Source organism: Rhinatrema bivittatum, chromosome 4, assembly GCF_901001135.1.
Source record: "Rhinatrema bivittatum chromosome 4, aRhiBiv1.1, whole genome shotgun sequence".
Taxonomy (NCBI): Eukaryota; Metazoa; Chordata; class Amphibia; order Gymnophiona; family Rhinatrematidae; genus Rhinatrema; species Rhinatrema bivittatum.
The window spans coordinates 7,322,030-7,341,038 of NC_042618.1; the positions used below are offsets into that span (position 1 = coordinate 7,322,030).

Here is a 19,009-nt window from a genome sequence, read left to right on the forward strand (position 1 = left end):
TGGGAAAGTCTAGTGGCTAGGATTTTGGTAAATATCTTATAATCTGTATTAAGTAAAGATATCGGTCTGTAGTTAGCTATATTGGACTCATCTTGACTTGGTTTTGGAATTACCACAATACAAGCCTCAATAGCTGGAGAAAGGAGTAATGAAAAGTAATCATGAATATACGATATAAGGTCCTCTCGGAATGCCTGATAAAAGTCGGTAGTGTATCCATCGGGACCGGGGGCTTTTCCAGTAGAAAGAGAGGAAATCGCAGAGGCTATTTCAGCTGTCGTAATTGGTCCATCCATGTTGGCCACCTGGATAGGCGAAAGCAGAGGGTGGTGCAGACGAGTCAGAAAGGACTGAATCTCTTCAGAGGTTGCTGTAGATGCCGATTGATATAGATAAGTGTAGAAATCACTGAAAGCTTTTAAAATATCCAATAGGACGTTAGCGATTGATTAGATGGGGAAGTCACGTGAACTACTCATTTCTTGTCCTTCCTCTTCTGAAGGTAAGAGGAAAGTAGATGACCACATTTATTATTTTCCACATAGTATAACGCTTTAGATTGAAAAAGGCAGAGCTGGACTTGGGAACTTAAGAGATGGTTATAGTGGTAGCAAGCTCTAAGTACTACTTTCAGAGAAGAGTCCAAAGGGGAGTGAATATGAACCTGTTCAAGAGAAGCTACCTCCTGCTGGAGAGTGCGCAGAGTGGATTCTTGAGTTTTCCGCTGTTTGATGGAAAAACTAATTTATTTATTTATTTATTTTATTTATTTAAACGGTTTTATATACCGACAGCCGTTTGCACATCGTGTCGGTTTACAGGTAACTTATAACCAAGGTATATAGGCATTGCCTTTACAAAGAACATTAAACAATGGAAAGCAATAACAAAGCAGGGCTAGGTAAATTAGGAAGGAGGGATTCAAAAAGGGGGGACTTAAAAGTTTCCCATAGGGAGGAGGCTGCGACTCCTGTATTGCTGTTGAATTGAAAGTACTCCGAGATTTTAAGCCGAATGAGGTCTAAGAAAATAGGATTAGATAATAAAGCTGTATTGAACCTCCATTAATGATTGACCGTGGTTGGGTTTTGCAAGGTGCAGGTTATAGTTACCACAGCATGATCCGAAACTAAAATGGGACAGATTTGCGCAATCTTGATCCTGTGAACAAGCTGATTGGAAGTGAGGAAATAATTCTGGAATAAGAGGAGTGCGGGAAGGAAAAGAACATATAGTCCATGCTAGTGGGATAGAGAAGTCGCTACGGATCTGAAAATCCAAAAGAAGCAGTAAGGTGTTTTAATGCCACACTAGCCCTAGAATCACTAGGGTGAGCGGTTGTCTTTTTGTCCAGAAAAGGATCCATTGGCTGATTAAAATCCCTGCCGACAATATATTGTGTGGAATCCAGGGTGAGTAGATGTGAGAAAACAGAATTAAAAAAATTGGGATCATCAGCATTTGGTGCATAAAGATTCAACAAGGAATAGGTCTCTTTATGTACTGTCAACTGCAGTAGGTTCCAACATCCTGCTGTATCAGCAGATTGATGAAGAACCGTAGCATCAAGTCACTTGTGAAACAAAATAGCCGCACCTCATTTTTTATGCACTGCTGGACTGTAAAATACTTGTCCAACCCATTGTTGTTTTAACTTGAGTGATTCAGATGCCATTAAATGAGTATCTTGGATAAAAGCAATGTCGGCTCATAGGGATTGCAAATAAGTCAAGATCTTCTTGCGTTTGATAGGATGTGAGAAGTCATTGATATTCAAAGAGACAAGTGTGAATGAGTTGATAGTCGCTGACATGATTTATGTATAGTTTCTCTGTCACCGAGAAACATTGGTTCCTAACATAGACGTAGTAGGGGAGCCAAACCAAAAAGATACCCTTATCCATCGGAGCAAAGCCAAAAAAGTAAACATTGAAAAAAAGAAACATTTAGCAGATAGAGGCATTGTGAGTAAAAAAAACCAAACAGAGTGAGATAAGAGGAAAAAAAAAGGATATATAGAAAAAAGAATAAAAAACGCAATCGCTGACGGTGTCACAAAAAGTGACAAAACGTAGAGCCTCTAGAAGGACCACTGGCTCCCAAGTCCCAGTCTCCATCCATACAGAAAACCATGATTCCCATAGAAAGGAAACCAGTCACTTAATAGTCCTATGCAAAGAAAAAGAGATGGGCCCATGGTGTCCCGGGACTAAATGTAAAATGGGTATAATGCCTGATGCTTTCTTCACAATCATGAGTATTAGATAAAGAAAGGAAAAAGGAATTCCATATCGGTCCAGGTAAATGGCAGCCCTGAGCATCTGTAGGAAAAAAAACTAGCCATGTCGGCTCCGAAGTGAACCCAGTCATGAGAGAGTCAAGGTTCAAGTAACCATTTCTTGGACTTGTTTGAATGATTTCAGAAAGCCATCTAGCTCACTAGGCTGGTAAAACATCTTTGTCTGTTTATGGCAAGTAACACACATTTGAGCAGGATATAATAAACCGTACTTCGCTCCCAAAGCCTGTAACCTAGGCCTGAGTGCCTAAAAAGGCCTTCCGTTTGTTAGCTGTATTCTTTGCAAGGTCGGGAACAAAAAGAATATTAGTGCCCTGAAAATGGATGGGACCTTTAGTCCTGGCCGCTGCAAATATTTCTAAAACTTGTGAATACCGAAGGACTTCAAAAATAATCGGTCAGGGATACTTGGAGCTCCGAGGCAGTCGTGAATGGATCATGTGAGCTCTTCTTATTTCAAATGCCTCCCCTATGAGGAAAGGCTGAAGAGGGGTAGGGCTGTTCGGCTTGGAGAAGAGACGGCTGAGGGGGGATATGATAGAGGTCTTTAAGATCATGAGAGGTCTTGAACGAGTAGATGTGACGCGGTTATTTACACTTTCGAATAATAGAAGGACTAGGGGGCATTCCATGAAGTTAGCAGGTAGCAAATTTATGACTAATCGGAGAAAATTCTTTTTCACTCAATGCACAATAAAGCTCTGGAATTTGTTGCCAAAGGATGTGGTTAGTGCAGTAAGTGTAGCTGGGTTCAAAAAAGGTTTGGATAAGTTCTTGGAGGAGAAGTCCATTAACGGCTATTAATCAAGTTTACTTAGGGAAAAGCCACTGCTATTAATTGCATCAGTAGCGTGGGATCTTCATCGAATGACTTATGAGGAGAGATTGAAGAATCTAAATATGACTATTTTCTCCAGGTGGATGGTAGTATACTCCTATCACTATACTCTTACCCAACACACATGGGATTTCTACCCATATAGATTCTACTGCACATTTAATCTCTTGTATGATCTTTATCCTGTTGGACTCTATACCCTCCCAGACATAAAGTGCCACACCCCCACCAAGTTGATCCTCCCTATCATTGCGATATAATTTGTACCCTGATATAGAACTATCCTATTGGTTATCCTCCTTCCACCAAGTCTCTGTGATGCCAATTATTTCAATCTCATCTTTTGCTGCTATACACTCTAACTCTCCTATCTTACTTCTTAGACTTCTGGCATTGGCATACAAACATTTCAAAGTGTGTTTTTTGTTTGTATTAACAACCTGCTTTTCAGTTGTTAGGGATAATTCGGAAATCATTAGCTTCAGTGATTTTTTACATATAGGCACATGGACTACATTTACTTTTATTGGAACCTCTCTGTTGGGATGCCCTAACTCTCCTGTTTCATTAGTATCCTTCAAGAATACATTTCTCTGAACCATGCACTGCTGAGTGACTGTTGAATATTGTTTCTACAATTATGATTAGAAAGCTCCTCAATGTCCTGTTGCAGTTTCTCTACATCTCGGTTTAAACGGGGGAATGACGCAGTTGTTAACAGGAGAGATGCCGTCTGAGTTTCCACATCGTCTAATTGGGTTTGTAAACAAGCAATTTGGGAGTTCAGTGATTGAAGATCACCCCTAATTGCCACCATGGTGTTGATATTAGTTTGTATCATATCTTTAAGTAGCTTTAACACAGTCAATACCAGATCGGTAGAGGCCTTGTCTGGCATCGGGGGATCTTGTTTTGCCCGCTTTGAGCCCGATGCCACTGCGAAAGCAGCTTCAATTTTGCCCGATTTGGAGGTTGCCATACCTATAGACATATAGAGAATCTCACGAGCTAGGAAGAATCATAAATCACAGTTTCTTTTCATTGAAGATCAGCGGGAGCGAACGGAGCTTCAGAGTCAGGCAGCCTTCTTGGTCGCTGCTCAAGAGAGCCCCCCTCCCCCCCCCCCCGAATGCCTGTTTTTCTAAACTGATAAGGTTAGTGAAGGCCAGTGCTTAGAGTCAGGCAATACTAGGATCTCTAATGAGCCACAGTCAAACCATAATTCTTGTCAAAGCTATAAGTTCTAATTAAACCTTAATTAGAGCCATAAAATGAGAATATAAGGAAATGTCAATTGCATTGTCTTTTAGACTTTTGGAGAAGGAGAGAGCCATTGCCATCCCAACTGAGATCCCAGGCCTGTTGTCCCTTAATTTTTTTCACAGTCACATGGACTCACACAGGGGAGGTTTCTTCTTATCTTTTTTGTATAAATCTTTAACTTTTATTATTGTGACACTATTTGCTTTTTACTGATTTACATAAGAACATAAGGCTTGCCATACTGGGTCAGACCAAAAGTCCATTAAACCCAGTATCCTGTTTCCAACAGTGGCCAAGCCTGGTAAAAAGTACTTGGCAGGATCCCAAAGGATAGGTAGATTCCAAGTTGCTTATCCCAAGAATAAGTAGTGGATTTCTGCAACTCTCCCTTAATAATTGTTAATGGACTTTCCCATCCAGCTGTGATGCTGTATGATATTATTTCTCTTTGCTGATTTTTATACAGTTTTTACTATATTTAGAAAATGAATTTTGCTTTTACAAATCTTTGTGGTGTGTTCTATGATGTAATACACCAGCAATTCAGGCCACTATTACAATAACACAAGACCAAGTCCACATTAATGGGAATGTCCCAGAACTATAACAATAACAAAGCTTATTTAAACTGAATAATCATGATTCCCACTCACCCCACTCATTCAGCCCTCACTAGTCTCTTTTTCAGTCAAAAATACCTCCAGATGTGCTGGATCCATAAGCATAAATCTAGATATGAGATTAGATACTTGCAGGGAAATTTCAGGAAAAAAGAACCGATTGCCAAAACTCTAGATTTAAATCTTAAAAAACAATTCCACCTGAGCTGAGCATTAGTTCAATTCACATAAACATACACAAGAACCTTCCCTCCCTTTTGTACTTTTAGGAGATGATGTTCGCAACAGTATGCAAGCTCAATCTGGAAACCTGTTAATACATCACACTTTGTTTGAGCAGCTTGGATATAGCATTCTCTTGATTATGTGATTCACAATTACTTATCTAGTCAAATATAAATTATCCTCTCTAGATTTTCTCATAGCCTTGCTCCACAATGCACAGCACATTTTCTACAGATTAGCAAGATAATGGGGGTTCTCTACTGTTGCGGTTCTGACCGCGAGCATCGCAACCAGACCCTTACCTCTATGCTTCTGGACCTACTCCCGCTTCTGGAGGCCTGGTTTGCGCCCTGTTCGGTGGCGTCCCCGAGGGGGCTGCGCTGCCGGGAAGCTTCCCATGGCTGCCCTGCTTCTAGGCACGCGTGCACGCCACTTGGATGCTTTTCTAGGCCTTTTCCCGCCAGTGGTGACTCCGCCCAGTTCCTGACATCAGACGTCGCGGCCTTGATAAGCCGGCCGTGGACACTCAGTCTTTGCCTTGCAACGGGCTTACCTCCTGCTTCCCTGTTACGTCGTGCCCCGGAGTGAGTCGCCTTGCTACCCGCTCCGTTCCTGCTTGCCTGCTACAGTACCTGCTTGGTTCCAGTACCCGAGTCTTGCTACAGTTCCTGCCTGGTTCCAGTACCCGAGCCCTGCTACAGTTCCTGCCTGGTTCCAGAACCCAAGCCCTGCTACAGTACTTATCTATTGTCCTAGTCTGGTTCCAGTTCTCAGTCCTGATCAACAACCCGCCTAAAGTCCCAGCGGCCAGGCCCCTACGGGCTCCTCCCGGGGGGGTTCGGCTTTCAAGGATGAAGCCGCCTAAGTCCCTGCGGTTGGGCTCCTATGGGCTCCTCCCGGTAGAGTACCAGCTTCCAGGGTGAAGAGCACCTCTACGTCCTGCCTGAACATCTGCCTCCCAGCCTGCCACATACTAGAGACATTGACCACCTTTCCCACTCTCCTGCAGGTCGGCCTAAGGGTCCACTAAACTGAGACTCCATAACATCTACAGTCTGTAGATAGAGGTAGAGTAAGTTTCATGGGATCCTTACCTGGTTCTGCTCCTAAAGAATTTATCTTGAAGCCTGCAAATCACTATTTGGCCGCTGTTTCTTGTGCTAAATGCGTGTGTAAGCAGAATCCCTTTCCAGGTGATAAAACAGGTTAGCACCCACCTCCCCGAAAAGCATTCCTTGTTTCCAAAAAGGTCAGTTGTTTGTATGTCTCTCTCTTCTGAATTTCCAGCATACTAATGTTTAACAGGAGTCAGCAGTCCAAGCAGGGGTGAGGTTTCCCCAGCAATGCTAAAACAATCCACAGAGGCTGTAATTACATTCCAACTTCATCAGTGATGTCTCTAGACAGAATTATTTTGGAAGGGGAGCAAGCCAAAGTGGCATTTCCACACATCAAGTCCATCCCCACAGCATGCTCCCCTGCCTTTAAACTGGCAAGTAAAGACACAATAAGAAAAAGGTTCAAGGACCTTCTATACAGTTTTTAAAAACCCAGCCAGTTTCACCTTCCCAGTAAAACTAAATGAAAATTATTTGATAACCTCATTCAACCAATTCTTCATTATAGATATAAGAGTGAAATCATGAGTCTATGCAGGAAGTGACAGATTCTGAATATAAATCCTGCACCTCTAGTTCTATAATACACTCCGCAGCCACAATAATTTCCCCTAGAATGGATCTTACAACTCATCATACAAAAAATGTGTTCAAATTCTGGTGTCACTTCAGTAATAGCAACACAAGCACCTTCTGCTGCATGATACTTTGTAAAGTAACATAAAACCCCGTAAAAAATACACTTGGGGTTCCTCATGAGAGTCTTCTGAGGAAATTAAAAAGTCAATTGCAGTCCTATTGTGGATTGGGAACTGGTTAAAAGATAGAAAATAGAGAATAGGGCTAAATGGTAAATTTCAATGAAGAAAGGTGAATAGTAGAATGCCTCAGGGATCTGTTCTGGGTCTACAGCTTTTTAACATATTTATAAACAACCTGGAAATAGAAACGAGTGAGGTTTTCAGATTTACAGATAACACAAAATTATTTGAAGTTGTTAAATCACAAGAGGATTAAGAAATTACAAGAGGACCTTGCAAGACTGGAAGACTGGGCAGGTAAATGTCATTTTAAATTTAATGTGGACAAGGGGGCCCAACTTGTGAGGAGAAAGGAGAAAGAGCTGACACAGATTGCCTGGCACAGGGAAGCGGAGAGAGTGTAAGATCAACCACAGATGTGGAACTCCCGCGACTGACATCATCTGCCAGTGACCACGAGTTCAAAAGACCACAGGACTGTGGTGAGAACGGGGCCTGACTTGTGAGGAGAGAAGGAGAAAGAACTGATACAGATTGCCTGGCACAGAGAAGTGGAGAGAGTGTAAGATCAACCACAGATGTGGAACTCCCACGACTGATGTCTTCTGCCAGTGACCACGAGTTCGAAAGACCGTGGGACTGTGGTGCAGCCGCCGGCGCGTCGCCTAAGCTGCGCACACCGAAAGGGCGTGCACGCAATGTAGATCGACTTTGATCACCTTGGATTGCCAGAAAGTTTATTTGAGCTTTATGGGGTGTAAAAGAAAAGCTAAGATTGTCACCTCCTCTCCAGCACCACAAGGATCAGGGCCAATGGATGCTCATATCTACAGGATATCGCCACAAAGAGACTGCGGCAGGGACTCCTTGGAAGTCTCTCTGAGTCCCAGCACTGGCCCAATGCCTCTTCAGCCCCCACCAGGAACATCAGGAGTAAACATCATAGGAAACGCAATAGTAAATTTATTTATTTATTTATTTAACAGTTTTATATACCGAAGTTCTGGTAACAAAGTTACTAATCACTTCGGTTTACAGTATAACAATAAATTGACAGTATATAGAATCATGTCTTACAATGAACAAGGTAAATAGAACTTGGATAAGCAACTAATAATAACTTACAAAGGGCAAGAAGAGTAAATATATACAAAGTAGTGGACTGTAATGGAAATCAAAACTTAGATGTTGAGATTAAGATTAAGAGAAAGCTTGGTTGAACAACCAGGTCTTAAGTCTTTTTTTAAAGGTGGGAGTCGATTGTTCAATTCTAAGTTCTGGTGGGAGAGAGTTCCAAAGTTTAGGGCCAGCTGTGGAAAGGGCTCTTCTGCTAAGTGATGTCTTGAGAGGATGGGCTCTTAGCGTGCCTTTCTTAGCTAGTCTCGTCGGACGGGAGGTGGAGTGAAGCTGTAAAGGGATGGTGAGGTCCATTGGAGTGGAGTTATAGATGGTTTTGTGGATTATTGAAAGGGATTTATAGAGGATTCTGTGTTTGATAGGGAGCCAATGAAGGTTCTTTAAGATGGGAGTAATGTGGTCCCTTTTATTAGATTTGGTTAGGATCCTCGCAGTGGCATTTTGTAACATTTGCAGAGGTTTGAGAGTGTTTGCGGGTAAACCAAGCAGCAAAGAATTACAATAGTCTATCTTCGAGAAAATGATTGCTTGTAGTACATATCTAAAGTCTTGGAAGTATAAGAGTGGTCTTAACCTCTTTAATACTTGAAGTTTGTAGAAGCATTCTTTTATGGTGTTATTTATGAAGCTTTTGTAGTTCAGCTGATTATCCATGGTGACCCCAAGGTTTCTGACCTGGGTGGAAAAGGCTGGAGGAGATAAAGTGTGTGAGTAGGGTACTGTGTGGTAACCATTTGGAGTATTGAGCAGGAACTCCGACTTGTTGGAATTGAGAATCAAATTAAGATTTGTTAGGAGGTTATTGATAGATAGAAGACAGGAATTCCAGAATTGTAAGGTGTTTTGCAATGAATCTTTAATCGGGATAAGGATTTGGACATCATCTGCATAAACATAGTGAATAAGATTAAATTTGGAGAGGAGCTGACATAGAGGGAGAAGATAAATGTTGAATAATGTTGGGGATAAAGAAGAACCTTGCGGGACTCCCATAGTAAATCTGAAAGGTGGTGATTCTTCGCTGTTAATCTTGACTTTGTAGAATCTATTTTGGAGGAAAGATAAGAACCAATTGAGTGCGGTGTTTTTTATGCCAATTTCTGTTAGACGATCTAAGAGGATATCATGGTTCACTGTGTCGAAAGCTGCTGATAAGTCGAGTAGAATTTTATTTATTTATTTATTTAAACATTTTTATATACCGGCATTCATTGTGGACATCATGTCGGTTTACAATAAACAGGTTAAGATTGGAAAATTACATTGTACAGGGAAGTCAAACTGGGGTGGGGGGTAACGACAGGAAGCTAAGAAAAGATAGTGCAAACAAGAACAAAACAAGGTTACTCAGGTGGGATATAACAAGTCGTAGTTCCTCAATATGAGAAAAGGCAGTAGACATATTGTAGTCTACTTTGGCATGGGTTGATGACTTTTATTCTGGGTAGGCTCGGTTGAACAACCATGTTTTCAACTTCTTTTTGAAGTTGTTCATGCAAGGTTCGAGGCATATGTCAGGCGGTAGTGTGTTCCATTGAGTGGGACCTGCGATCACAGGAGGGAGGATTGTTTTTTTTCTAGGTTCAAGAGAATATTATCTGAAAGTGATGAAAGGAGGGATTCGGTGCTTCTAGATTTTCGGAAACCAAATTGAGATGATGAGAGGATGTTGTTGTTTTCCAAGTATTCGGCGAGTTGTTTGTTAACTAATTTTTCCATGATTTTGGAGATAATCGGGAGATTGGCTATAGGGCGGAAGTTGGCTGGATTATCTGGGGAAAGGTTTGGTTTTTTTAGTAATGGTTTTAAGATGGCGAGTTTGAGTGGAGTGGGGACAAGGCCTTGTAATAAAGAGGCGTTGATGATCTGTGATATAGGGTAAGAGATGTCTTTGGCAATTGAGATAAGGAGGTTAGCTGGAATGGCGTCTAGTGGGTGTGATGAAGGTTTAAGTCTTTTTAGAACGTTTTCAATTTCCAAAGTGGAGACAGGTTCAAGGAACTCAAGGCTTGCTGTGATTTGTGGAGGGGAGGGGAGTAGATGAGGTGAGGTGGTGACTTTCATTTTCTTGAGAGGGTCCAGGAGGTTAGGAATTTTGTTCTTAAAGTAGGTGGCAAGCTCAGATGCTTTACTTGCTGCGTTATCGTCCGGGAAAGCGAAGGTGGGTTGTTTGGTGAGTGATGTCACTAAAGCGAAGAGGGCTTTTGGATCAAATATAAAGTTATGAATTTTCTGAGAGTAGAAGTCTTTTTTTGTCTGGAGAATGAAGATCCTGTATTGGTGCATTAAGGATTTAAAGGCCATGAGGTTTGAGGTTGAAGGATTCTTGCGCCAAGTCTTTTCTCTATACCTAAGTTCACGCTTTATAGATTTGAGCTTTGGAGTATACCAAGGTTTTTTTTAATCCTTGTTGGATTGAATAGTTTTGGTGATTAGCGGGCAAGTAAGGTCTGCAACTTTGTTTGTGATTTCAGACCATGAGGCTAGAGCAGAGTTGGCGTCCGTGAGGTCCAAAAGGTTTAGCTCTTGAGTTAGTTGGGCGATGAGGGAGTCTGGGTTGCAGAGTTTTCTGAATCGGAGTGTGGATTTTTGGGGGGGCCGTAGTAATTGTTTGGTTATTTAGTAAAGATAGGTTGATTAACTTATGGTCGGACCAAGGTATTAGCTGGCAAGTAATGTTGGAATTGAGGGTGAGATTTTGATTTATAAAAATTAGGTCCAGGGTATGACCAGCTCTATGAGTGGGTTCGTTTATGAGTTGTTTGAAACCCATGGAGTTGAGGGAACTGAGGAAGGCTTCACAATTGGATGAGCGTGGAATAGTATCTACATGGAGATTGAAATCTCCCATCAAGACAGCTGGTGAGTCGGAGTCGATGTGTTTGGCTATGCATTCTATTAAGGGTGACGGATCTGAATCTAAACATCCAGGAGGGGAGTAGATGAGGCCAATTTGCAATTGGGAGGATTTGAATACTGCAAATTCTAAAGATTGAGAAAAGCTGGATACTTGAAGTGATAATCTAAATTTCTTTTTGGAAGCAAGTAGAAGACCGCTACCTCTTTTTTTCAATCTCGGGATAGAAAAAATGTCGTAAGATTGTATTGGAAGTTGGTTGAGGAGGACTGTGTCTTCTGTTTTTAACCAAGTTTCAGTAATGGCAAATAAATCAGGTTGTTCTTCTGTGAGATAGTCATTTAAAAGATGAGTTTTTTTGGAGAGGGATTATTTTGGAGAGGGATTTTTTGGAGAGGGAGTAAATGATGTTTTTTTGGAGAGGGATTTTTTGGAGAGGAGTAAATGATGTAGAATTTCTTTCTCAATCAACGAACATTGCTGGGACCCCCTGTTCGGAGCTAATACAGCAAGGAACAGATGAGGGAATATTAATAACCAACATTGATAGCGCAAGGCTAGATGCCATGGACGCAACCAATGAGACATTGGAGGATCTCTGGAGGATGATGATTAAATTGGACTCTAATGTTTCACAAATGAACCTTTCTCTTGAAGCTGTAGTTAATCGGAATAAGATACTTATACAGGAGCAGGGAAAAAGGTTAAATGATATAGAAACATCAGTTCAGAATGTATCCATGGAAGTTGAGAGTGTAAAAAAATGGAAGTTTTGCATACAACTGATAATATTATCTTACATTCTAATGTGGAAAATTTAGAAAATCTCATGCGTATAAAAAACTTGCGTATTGTAAATTTTCCGATTATTAGATTGTTGTCGCCATATGAGATGTTTTCTAAATATGTGAGAGAAATCTTAGCCTGTGATGAGATACCTGCTATTTCAAAAATATATTATTTTCCCCCTGAAATAGGTGATATACCTGGAAAGGAAGGAGAAAGTACACCAGGAATATCTACCTTTTTGGAGGAGTCTGTTGATATGATAAATAAGAGAGCAACTACGTTTGTGTCATTTGTATTAGAAAGAGTTTATTATAAAAAGATTTTTCAAAAACAAAGATATGTTGTTTTGTGGGCAGAAGGTTTTTATATTCTCTGACGTCTCCAAGCCAACACAGGTTAGGAGAAGGCAGTTTTTGGCCCTGAAAAATAGAGCATTAGAACTTGGGGCGACTTTCAATTTAAAGTACCCCAGTAAATGCTTTATGGGATGAGGGTCCCCACATTATATGGTTAGATATAGCAGTAGTTTTATTAATTTATTGAGAAATTATAGGATATTTTCTTTTGAAAATTAGTACTGCTATAATATTTTCCTGATTTATGCATAGTAAATGTGATTTTATTTTGTAATGACATTTAAAATTCAATAAAGAATAAATTATTAAAAAAAAAAATTTAATGTGGACAAGTGCAAAGTGATCCATTAGGGAAGAGCAACCTAAATTATAGCTACATAATGCAAGTCTCCACTCAGGAAAAGGATCTAAGCATCATCATGAATAATATATTGAAATCCTCTGTTCAATGTGCAGTGGCAGGCAAGAAAGCATATAGAATGCTAGGAATTAGGAAAGGAATGGAGAATAAAAAAATAAATATCATAATGCTTCCGTTTCAGTCCATGAGGTGATTGAATATCGAGTATTGTGTGCAGTTCTTGTCACCATATCTCATGAAAGATATAGCGGAATTAGAAAAGGTACAGAGAAGGGTGACCAAAATGATAAAAGGATGAAACAATTCCTCTACCAGGAAAGGCTAAAGAATTAAGGGTTTTTCATCTCGGAGAAGAGATGGCTAAGGGAATATGATAGAGGCCTACAAAAAAAATGAGTGGATTGGAATGGATGAACACAAATCGGTTGTTTACTCTTTCAAAATGTACAAAGACTAGGGAACATACTATGAAATTGCTAAATTGTACATTTAAATGCATAAAGAAGGAGCCGGAGACCAGACTGCTGGGCCCCTCTTCCGGGACCGGACCATCTCCCCGCCCCAGCCGGACGTGAGTGGGAGGAGCCGCGAGCAACAAAATCGCCGCAGCGGCATGCAAGGAGAGCCGGAGACCAGACTGCTGGGCCCCTCTTCCAGGACCGGACCATCTCCCCGCCCCAGCCGGACGTGAGTGGGAGGAGCCGCGAGCAACAAAATTGCCGTGGTGGCGTGCAAGGAGAGCCGGAGACCAGACTGCTGGGCCCCTCTTCCGGGACCGGACCATCTCCCCGCCCCAGCCGGACGTGAGTGGGAGGAGCCGCGAGCAACAAAATCGCCGCGGCGGCGTGCAAGGAGAGCCGGAGACCAGACTGCTGGGCCCCTCTTCCGGGACCGGACCATCTCCCCGCCCCAGCCGGACGTGAGTGGGAGGAGCCGCGAGCAACAAAATCGACGCGGCAGCGGCGCACCACCGCCGCCGGCATGCCACCAAGGGGTGCGCACGGCTTTGTCCGGCTTAGTCCGGATTAAGACGGACTAGAGGGAAGAGGTCCCCTGCTCTGGACTCCATAACTGAGAACATAGGAAAACAGGTACCATTAAAGCGTGTTTATCAATGGTTTGAGATTTGTTGTTCTTAAGTGTTATTATGCCAGCTAAAAGGAAGGGGAAGGTAAGGGTGTTTCCCCCAGAACCCCTGCCTCCCCTTTTACAACTAGAGATAGACCGCTTTATGACACAGTTTAAAAAGGAGGATGCCGATGAAACCTTTGGAGGCCTCTTGGAAGGAGAACAAGCGGCCTACCAGGAAGAGGCTTCCCTCAGTCCTGTCTACCGTCCGTCTCCCTTCCAACGGGGCACAGGCGGAGGAGCTGCATCTTTGCCCACCGATGAGGTGGAACAAAAGACTGCATCTGAGGGAGCAAGCCCTGCCTTGATATCGGGAGTGAAAGGAGTTGAGGAGGTTCCTCCTGGAATAGGGGAGCCTCAACTTCGATTGAAGGTCCACAACAACGATCTCCTCAACCCGATAAATCCGTGGAGGTACAGCCATCAATAACCAGGCCCGAGACGGTTACATTGGGAGCTATTTGGGACTTGGTGAGTGGCTTGAATGCCACGGTGAACAGGTTGGAAGGGAAAATTGACAATGTTTCTTCCAATCTACAACAACAGGTATCCACTATGCAAAATCAAGTAATTGGACTCACTACCAGAGTTGATGAAATAGAAAGAATATAGAAGTGGTAAATCTGTGAATAATAAGCTGGATTAGAGATCATCTAATCTGTTCCAAACGTTTAGAATATCTTGAAAATACGCTAGACATCTAAATGTAAGGATTGTTAATTTCCCCAAAATTGTAGGTGAAACTGTATTTATTTCCTTAAAGAGATTTTTGTCTGAGATACTTGGATTTTCTGAAAATGATATTCCTTCTGTGAACTCATGTTTCTTTGTAAAGAAGAGATCTTCGGATCAGACTGTAACTATTCCAGAAAACCTCACTGGTTTTTTGGAAGACTCAACCTTACAGGTTCTCGATAGAAATACTCTAATAGTATCATTTGTAACTACAGGGGATATTACCAAATTAATGAAGAGTTACTTTCAAAAGTTTCCAACTTCATATATGGGGACAAGATGTAAATTTTCCGGATCTTGCACCAACTATCGTAGTAGACGAAGAGAATTTTTGATATTAAAACCCAGTTATATCTTTGGGTTTTTCTTTTCTTTTGAAATATCCATGTAGATGTATAATTAAAAGAGGGAATGAGTCCTTTAGTTTCACCTTGGTGGAACAACTGACCCAATTCATTGTGGCTAGAGAACCAATCACCTCCTCCCCAGTAGCAACCTAGGTGTCAGGCAAATAATAATTATAACTGTGGTAGTGTACCATATCCTTAGTAAACTACTTTTAGGTTAATTATCTCCATTTATCCTCCCTAATGATTCTCAGATGTAGTATTTATACTCCTGATGAAAAATTCAATTTATAATGATGGTATTTCAACATAAGATTACTTGTTTATCTTGAAAGTAATTTTTGTTTGTTTATTTTAGTATGTTGAAATGAGGAAATTGTACTTCAAATGTCATATTTGAAATGTTTATTGTACAAGTTATTATTTGAAAAAACAATAAATAAATAAATAAATAAATAAAAAATGCATAAAGAAGCTCTTAAATTAGTTGCCAGAGGATATGGTGAAAGCTATTAGTGCAGCTGGATTTTAAAAAGTTTTGGACAAGTTCCTGGAGGAAAAGTCCATTAATCTTTATTACCCATTTCTTATCCCTGGAATAAGCAGCAAGGAATCTATTTAACTTTTGTGACCTGGATTGGAAATAGGTTCCTGGGCTTGAAGGACCTTTGGTCTGACCCCGTATGGCAAATCTTATGTTCTCATTGTTATATCTGGTGTGGTTGTGGACCCTGGATCATAGTGAGAGCTGACTCCACCCACAGGGAGGAGCCCTGTGGGGACTCACTATGATGGGTGTGGCCTCAGCAGAGATGAACACAGATGAGAGAGACTTTATTGTACTGGAATCGTGGGAGAAACCCACAGCATAGAGAGAAGACAGTCCAGAGTAGTAAGACAGCTCAATGTAGATATCCCTGGTAGTGGCCCGCAGAGCGGGGTATGCCAGGGAACTCCTCTCGCGATGGTACCTCTGAGGATGGGTCTGATAGTGGCCCGCAGCATGGGATATGCTGAGGATCAGCATGGATATGCCGAGGATCAGCATAGTATTTTAGAGAGGTGCAGAGGGTCAGCAGTGTGAAGTAGATGATGGTTCTTACTCCAGAGTGTAGAAGGGTAGCTGGGATGAGCACGGTAGTGGCCCGAGGCATGGGGTACACCGGCGGTTCCGTCAGCTAGATGGTTGAAGTAATAATAGAACTCACAAGGCTGAACTAGCGGTGTCCTGATAAGGATGACAGGAATCTCCAGGCAGGAAGGCCCTCCGAGGAGCAGATAGCCAGAACATAACAAGGCCCCCGAGGAGTGGGTACCTAAGGCATTCTAGTTCAGGAAGTAGTTCACGTTTAGAAGCGAAGCGTCTCCGAAAAGGAGTGGAATAAGCAGAAGAAGTCCTTGCTAACTCGTAGGAAGCATAGGCTGGCTGGGTTAAATACTTCTGGCGGGTGACGTCATGTGGAGGGGGACACCCCCGAGATTCCTGCCATGACGTGGATAAGAGAGGGGCTGGTGATACTGAAGGCCATGGCGGTCTCAGCCTGTAAATGCTGCCTTCCTCGTAGTCCTGGGGACGCCATGGAAGGCAGCATTTACAGGCTGAGGCCGCCATGGCCTTGAGAATTGATGTAGCAGGGAAAGAGAGGTGAGCAGCAAGGTCGTAGCGGTCTGCAGCTGACAGGTGAAATACTCATGTTCATATTCAGAAGCATTTAGTTAAATAACTCACAAGTTATCTAGTAGCTAAATATTGACTTTTGAATATTTTGAGCACTTATCCAGCAAGACTTTAATCAGATAGTATAGGGGCAAACTGGGAATGTTTCTGGGAGGAGTTACATTAGCAGGCTAAGTTATTCAGCTAACTTCGATGTTTAGAGTTAGCTGGATAACCTATCTGGCTATCTCTGGTTGTGGATAGAGCTGGACTAAAGTTAGCCAGATAAAATTATCTGGCTATCTTTAAGATAGCCAGCTATATTCAGTAGTGCTAACTTTAGTCCAGCTCTTTGTCCAGTTTCTTTATCAAGAGTCAACCTCTGAGTCATTGTCCAAAGACCCTTCCCAAGGATAGGAAAGGAGAAAAAGCCTTCTCCAACTTGGCTAGATGATGGTGGTGGAACAATATCTCCCTCATACTCAAAAACCCCAAATAACTTTCTCCAAGAACCAGTTCTTCTTTTTTGGAGACCCCACTTTCCACTAGTTGCAGGGCAAAGTAGTGCCAGGGCAACTTCAGACCTTGCTTAAACTGATCGCAGAGCATAGAAGTCCAACCCAACTCCCTTCAGGCAGAGGGGTAAACAGCTCTCCCCGAGCTAGAAGCAGGTCAAAAACAAAACCATTCTCTCAAAAGGAAAAAAAACCTCTCACTGTTCTTCTCCTCTACTCTTTCCAAGACAGCACCCACCAGGTCAGTGAAGAATCTAGTAAAGCTTTTTTTTCTTGTTCTCCCCTCTTGCACAGGTTCTGGAGTCTACTGGGAGCCACCACCAACAAACTCGGTCCACTCCTAAAAGAAATCTAATTTCAGCCATAACTGATCATGCTCTGACTCCAAAAGGTGATAGTGTCCCCTAGTAGTAAGTAGAGGGAATTTAGTAGAGGAAAATTAAGTATTCCTTACATTAGTATTTATTGGTCTGGTCTGTCAGCTGGCTGGTAACCTTAAGTACTGTATTTCATTGGATCACATCAGGCAGGGATATGGGTTACCCTGGACCTGATCCAATCCATTAGAGTTACAAAGGGGTGTCAAGCCACCCCTTGCCACCTCACAGCGATATCTATGGCCTTCAAATTATACTCCAACCTTTGTGATGTTTAGTTTTAGTCTTATAACAACCAGGGCTGGAGCAAGGTATTAGACACCCTAGGTTGAACATTCAGCCCCTCCCATTAACTTTCAGGTCCATAGGCCAAAACTGAGATTTTCATAATAATACTCAACAATCATGATGACCTCCCCAACAGTCCTCCCAGAACAATCCTGTAAAAAACAAAAGAATGGCCATGAGGTCCATATTCAAAAGCCATTTAGACAGATAATGTAATAGTTATCCATTTAAATGGCAAGGCCGGCTATATTCAGCCTTTATCCAGCTAAATTATAGCCAGCTAATAAATTAGGAAGCTAGAATTTGCCCGGATAAGTTAGGGGCAGTCCAGGGACCTAACTGGGAAGAGGTGAGTTAGTTAGCTAAGTTAACTGTCTAACTCCAATATTCAGAGTTAGCAGGATGACTTAGCCGGCTAAGTCTGGTTAAGTTAAAGAGCTGTCCTAAAGTTAGCTGGCTACAGTTAGGCAGCTAAGAAAATCAACCAATTCAATAGTGTGACTGCACTGTTGAATATGCCTCCAAAGTTAGCCAGATAAGATAGCTTTGTTATCTGCACTGTGTCTGAATTTAGACCTCAAGGAGAACAATTTTCAAAATCCATTTCTGATTTACCCAAGTAAAAAGTCCTTTTGAATATTTGCCCACTCTAAGAGCACCTAAAAGTTTGCACGGTTCAATGGGAAGGTAAAGTAATCATTTCTCTTTGAGAACCGGTACCTGTGTCTTGGCACCAAAACATACAGTTTTGAAAATTGCCCCATTCTATATTTTGGAAAAAAAAAAATATATATATGTTTCAGAAATCATGTCAGTGACTAATGTGTTATTTGTGATTTTTGGGGTAAACTGCAAAGAAAAAATATTACAAGATATATAAAATATCTAAATTAAAAGAAATCTATACCTCATTGGTTGAAGGATGTTTCTGAAAATGGCTGGCTGTCCTGAACTGGGATGTTTCTCCTTACCCGTCACCATACAAATCATTTTCATATTTCTTTTGTCACCTTAGTAACAGCGAGACCAACTCACTATATTTCCAGGCACATTGTGATGTAACACACTGCAGAAAAGTCACTCAGAGCCTTTATATCAGGGATGGCCAACTCTGGCCCTCAAAAACCACAAATAGATCTGGTTTTCAGGATATCCACCAGGAATATGTATGAGATAGATTTGCACAATGGATGCAGTGCATCTCATGCATATTCATTGTGGATATCCTGAAAACCAGACTGGTTTGTGGCTCTTGAGGACTGGAGTTGACCATCCCTGCTTTATAGTAAACTTGCCATAACAAAACAGCACTAACTCCCAGAATTCAAACAGCAACAA

At 41.7% G+C, this 19,009-nt stretch overlaps 1 protein-coding gene across 2 annotated transcripts in view; it reads right to left on the reverse strand.

Annotated features, from left to right (window-relative positions):
* The window catches only part of LOC115089621 (phospholipase B1, membrane-associated-like), a 421,390-nt gene extending 402,732 nt beyond the window's left edge, over nt 1–18,658 (reverse strand). The window contains exon 1 of one of the 2 annotated variants that reach the window (XM_029597711.1): nt 18,579–18,658. The gene's annotated coding sequence lies outside the window, so the exon portion shown is untranslated. The remainder of the gene's footprint in view (nt 1–18,578) is intronic. The other variant, XM_029597710.1, reaches the window with a different exon arrangement.
* Between the last annotated feature and the right edge of the window lie 351 nt (nt 18,659–19,009).